General features: G+C 53.5%; 1 protein-coding gene across 1 annotated transcript in view; it reads left to right on the plus strand.

The window, feature by feature from the left end:
• Positions 1-6,000, plus strand: part of LOC138852415 (uncharacterized) — a 738,964-nt gene that overhangs the window by 376,309 nt on the left and 356,655 nt on the right. The gene's annotated exons all lie outside the window — the stretch shown is intronic.

Here is a 6,000-nt window from a genome sequence, read left to right on the forward strand (position 1 = left end):
GGCCACACTGCAATTATCACCAACACAGGAGGCCACACTGCAATTATCACCAGCACTGGAGGCCACACTGCAATTACCAGCACTGGAAGCCACACTGCAGTTATCACCAGCACTGGAAGCCACACTGCAATTATCACCACCACTGGAGGCCACACTACAGTTATCACCAGCACTGGAGGCCACACTGCAGTTATCACCAGCACTGGAGGCTACACTGCAATTACCAGCACTGGAGGCCACATTGAAATTATTACCAGCACTGGAGGCCACACTGCAGTTATCACCAGCACTGGAGGCCACACTGCAATTATCACCAGCACTGGAGGTCACACTGCAGTTTTTATCACCAGCACTGGAGACCACACTGCAATTATCACCAGCACTGGAGGCCACACTGCAGTCACCACAAGCACTGAAGGCCACACTGCAGTTACCACAAGCACTGGAGGCCACACTGCAATTATCACCAGCACTGGAGGCCACACTGCAGTCACAACAAGCACTGGAGGCCACACGGCAGTCACCACAAGCACTGGAGGCCACACTGCAATTACCACAAGCACTGGAGACCACACTGCAATTATCACCAGCACTGGAGGCCACACTGCAGTCACCACAAGCACTGGAGGCCACACTGCAGTTACAACCACTGGAGGTCACACTGCAGTTACTACAAACACTGGAGGCCACACTGCAGTTACCACTAGCACTGGAGGCCACACTGCAGTTACAACCAGCACTGGAGGCCACACTGCAGTTAGCACCAGCACTGGAGGCCACACTGCAGTTACCACCAGCACTGGAGGCCACACTGCAGTTACCACCAGCACTGGAGGCCACACTGCAGTTATCACCAGCACTGGAGGCCACACTGCAGTTATCACTAGCACTGGAGGCCACATTGCAGTTATCACCAGCACTGGAGGCCACACTGCAGTTATCACCAGCACTGGAGGCCACATTGCAGTTATCACCAGCACTGGAGGCCACACTGCAGTTATCACTAGGACTGGAGGCCACATTGCAGTTATCACCAGCACTGGATGCCACACTGCAGTTATCTCCAGCACTGGAGCCCACACTTCAGTTATCACCAGCATTGGAGGCCACACTGCAGTTATCACCAGAAGTGGAGGCCACACTACAATTATCACAAGAACTGGAGGCCACATTGCAGTTATAACCAGCACTGGAGGTCACACTGCAGTTATCACCAGCACTGGAGGCGACAATGCAGTTATCACCAGCACTGGAGGCCACACTGCAGTTATCACCAGCTCTGGAGGCCACACTGCAGTTATCGTCAGCACTGGTGGCCACACTGCAATTATTGCCAGCACTGGAGACACACTGCAGTTATCGCCAGCACTGGAGGCCATACTGCAATTATCATCAGCACTGGAGGCCACACTGCAGTTATCATTAGCACTGGAGGCCACACTGCAATTACCAGCACTGGAAGCCACACTGCAATTACCACCAGCACTGGAGGCCACACTGCAATTATTATCAGCACTGGAGGCCACACTGCAGTTATCACCAGCACTGGAGGCCACACTGCAATTACCAGCACTGGAGGCCACACTGCAGTTATCACCAGCACTGGAGGCCACACTGCAATTATCACCAGCACTGGAGGTCACACTGCAGTTATCACCAGCACTGGAGGCAACACTGCAGTTATCACCAGCACTGGAGACCACACTGCAATTATCACCAGCTGTCGAGGCCACACTGCAATTACCAGCACTGGAGGCCATACTGCAATTATCACCAGCACTAAAGGCCACTCTACAATTATTACCAGCACTGGAGGCCACACTGCAATTATTACCAGCACAGGAGGCCACACTGCAGTTATCAAAAGCACTGGAGGCCACACTGCAATTATTACCAGTACTGGAGGCCACACTGCAATTATTACCAGCACTGGATGCCACACTGCAGTTATCACCAGCACTGGAGGCCACACTGCAGTTATCAGCACTGGAGGCCACACTGCAATTACCAGCACTGGAAGCCACACTGCAATTACCACCAGCACTGGAGGCCACACTGCAATTATTATCAGCACTGGAGGCCACACTGCAGTTATCACCAGCACTGGAGGCCACACTGCAATTACCAGCACTGGAGGCCACACTGCAGTTATCACCAGCACTGGATGCCACACTGCAATTATCACCAGCACTGGAGGTCACACTGCAGTTATCACCAGCACTGGAGGCAACACTGCAGTTATCACCAGCACTGGAGACCACACTGCAATTATCACCAGCAGTGGAGGCCACACTGCAATTACTAGCACTGGAGGCCATACTGCAATTATCACCAGCACTAAAGGCCACTCTACAATTATTACCAGCACTGGAGGCCACACTGCAATTATTACCAGCACAGGAGGCCACACTGCAGTTATCACCAGCACTGGAGGCCACACTGCAATTATTACCAGTACTGGAGGCCACACTGCAATTATTACCAGCACTGGATGCCACACTGCAATTATCACCAGCACTGGAGGCCACACTGCAATTATCACCAGCACTGGAGGCCACACTGCAATTATCACCAGCACTGGAGGCCACACTGCAATAATCATCAGCACTGGAGGCCACACTGCAGTTATCACCAGCACTGGAGGCCACACTGCAGTTATCACCAGCACTGGAGGCCACACTGCAGTTACCACCAGCACTGGAGGCCACACTGCAGTTACCACCAGCACTGGAGGCCACACTGCAGTTATCACCAGCACTGTAGGCCACACTGCAATTATCACCAGCACTGGAGGTCACACTGCAGTTATCACCAGCACTGGAGGCCACACTGCAGTTATCACCAGCACTGAAGGTCACACTGCAATTTTTACCGGCGCTGGAGGCCACACTGCAATTATTACCCAGCACTGGAGGCCACACTGCAATTGTTACCAGCACTGGAGGCCACAATGCAGTTATCACCAGAACTGGAGGCCACACTGCAGTTATCACCAGCACTGGAGGCCCACCGCAGTTACCACCAGCACTGGAGGCCACACTGCGGTTACCACCAGCACTAGAGGCCACACTGCAGTTACCACCAGCACTGGAAACAACACTGCAGTTACCAGCACTGGAGGCCACACTGCAGTTATCACTAGCACTGGAGGCCACATTGCAGTTATAACCAGCACTGGAGGCCACACTGCAGTTATCACCAGCACTGGAGGCCACATTGCAGTTACCACCAGCACTGGTGGCCACACTGCAGTTATCACTAGCACTGGAGGCCACATTGCAGTTACCAGCACTGGAGGCCACACTGCAATTATCACCAGCACTGGAGGCCACACTGCAATTACCAGCACTGGAAGCCACACTGCAGTTATCACCAGCACTGGAGGCCACACTGCAATTATCACCAGCACTGGAGGCCACACTGCAGTTATCACCAGCACTGGAGGCCACACTGCAATTATCAGCACTGGAGGCCACACTGCAGTTATCACCAGCACTGGAGCCTACACTGCAATTACCAGCACTGGAGGCCACATTGCAATTATTACCAGCACTGGAGGCCACACTGCAGTTATCATCAGCACTGGAGGCCACACTGCAATTATCACCAGCACTGGAGGTCACACTGCAGTTATCACCAGCACTGGAGGCCACACTGCAGTTTTTATCACCAGCACTGGAGACCACACTGCAATTATCACCAGCACTGGAGGACACACTGCAGTCACCACAAGCACTGGAGGCCACACTGCAATTACAAGCACTGGAGGTCACACTGCAGTTACCACAAACACTGGAGGCCACACTGCAGTTACCACAAACACTGGAGGCCACACTGCAGTTACCACTAGCACTGGAGGCCACACTGCAGTTACAACCAGCACTGGAGGCCACACTGCAGTTACCACCAGCACTGGAGGCCACACTGCAGTTACCACCAGCACTGGAGGCCACACTGCAGTTACCACCAGCACTGGAGGCCACACTGCAGTTACCACCAGCACTGGAGGCCACACTGCAGTTACCACCAGCACTGGAGGCCACACTGCAGTTATCACCAGCACTGGAGGCCACACTGCAGTTATCACTAGCACTGGGGGCCACATTGCAGTTATCACCAGCACTGGAGGCCACACTGCAGTTATCACTAGCACTGGAGGCCACATTGCAGTTGTAACCAGCACTGGATGCCACACTGCAGTTATCTCCAGCACTGGAGCCCACACTTCAGTTATCACCAGCATTGGAGGCCACACTGTAGTTATCACCAGAAGTGGAGGCCACACTACAATTATCACAAGAACTGGAGGCCACATTGCAGTTATAACCAGCACTGGAGGTCACACTGCAGTTATCACCAGCACTGGAGGCGACACTGCACTTATCACCAGCACTGGAGGCCACACTGCAGTTATCACCAGCTCTGGAGGTCACACTGCAGTTATCGCCAGCACTGGTGGCCACACTGCAATTATCACCAGCACTGGAGGTCACACTGCAGTTATCACCAGCACTGGAGGCAACACTGCAGTTATCACCATCACTGGAGACCACACTGCAATTATCACCAGCAGTGGAGGCCACACTGCAATTACCAGCACTGGAGGCCATACTGCAATTATCACCAGCACAAAAGGCCACTCTGCAATTATTACCAGCACTGGAGGCCACACTGCAATTATTACCAGCACAGGAGGCCACACTGCAGTTATCACCAGCACTGGAGGCCACACTGCAATTATTACCAGTACTGGAGGCCACACTGCAATTATTACCAGCACTGGATGCCACACTGCAGTTATCACCAGCACTGAAGGCCACACTGCAATTATCCCCAGCACTGGAGGCCACACTGCAATAATCATCAGCACTGGAGGCCACACTGCAGTTATCACCAGCACTGGAGGCCACACTGCAGTTGCCACCAGCACTGGAGGCCACACTGCAGTTACCACCAGCACTGGAGGCCACACTGCAGTTATCACCAGCACTGTAGGCCACACTGCAATTATCACCAGCACTGGAGGTCACACTGCAGTTATCACCAGCACTGGAGGCCACACTGCAGTTATCACCAGCACTGAAGGTCACACTGCAATTTTTACCGGCGCTGGAGGCCACACTGCAATTATTACCCAGCACTGGAGGCCACACTGCAATTGTTACCAGCACTGGAGGCCACAATGCAGTTATCACCAGAACTGGAGGCCACACTGCAGTTATCAACAGCACTGGAGGTCACACTGCAGTTATCACCTGCACTGGAGGCCACACTGCAGTTATCACCAGCACTGGAGGTCACACTGCAGTTATCACCAGCACTGGAGGCCACACTGCAGTTATCACCAGCACTGGAGGCCTCACTGCAGTTATCGTCACTCTGGGGTCCCACTGCATTTATCAGCACTCTGGGGTCACGCCGCAGTTATCAGCACTCTGGGGTCACGCCGCAGTTATCAGCACTCTAGGGTCACACTTCAGTTATCAGCACTCTGGGGTCGCACTGCAGTTAGCACTCTGGGGTCACACCGCAGTTATCAGCACTCTTGGGTCACGCCGCAGTTATCAGCACTCTAGGGTCACACTTCAGTTATCAGCACTCTGGGGTCACACTGCAGTGAGCACTCTGGGGTCCCACCGCAGTTATCAGCACTCTGGGGTCACACTGCAGTTAGCACTCTGGGGTCACACCGCCGTTATCAGCACTCTGGGGTCACACCGCAGTTATCAGCAGTCTGGGGTCACGCCGCAGTTATCAGCACTCTGGAGTCACGCCGCAGTTATCAGAACTTTGTGGTCACACTGCCGTTATCAGCAGTCTGGGGTCACACTGCAATTGTCAGTACTCTGGGGTCACACTGCAGTTATTAGTACTCTTGGGTCACACTGCAGTTATTAGCAGTCTGGAGTCACTGCAGTTATCAGCAGTCTGGGGTCACAGTGCAGTTATCAGCAGTCTGGGGTCACACTGCAGTTATCAGCAGTCTGGGGTCACACTGCA

Source organism: Cherax quadricarinatus, chromosome 1 (assembly GCF_038502225.1).
Source record: "Cherax quadricarinatus isolate ZL_2023a chromosome 1, ASM3850222v1, whole genome shotgun sequence".
Taxonomy (NCBI): domain Eukaryota; kingdom Metazoa; phylum Arthropoda; class Malacostraca; order Decapoda; family Parastacidae; genus Cherax; species Cherax quadricarinatus.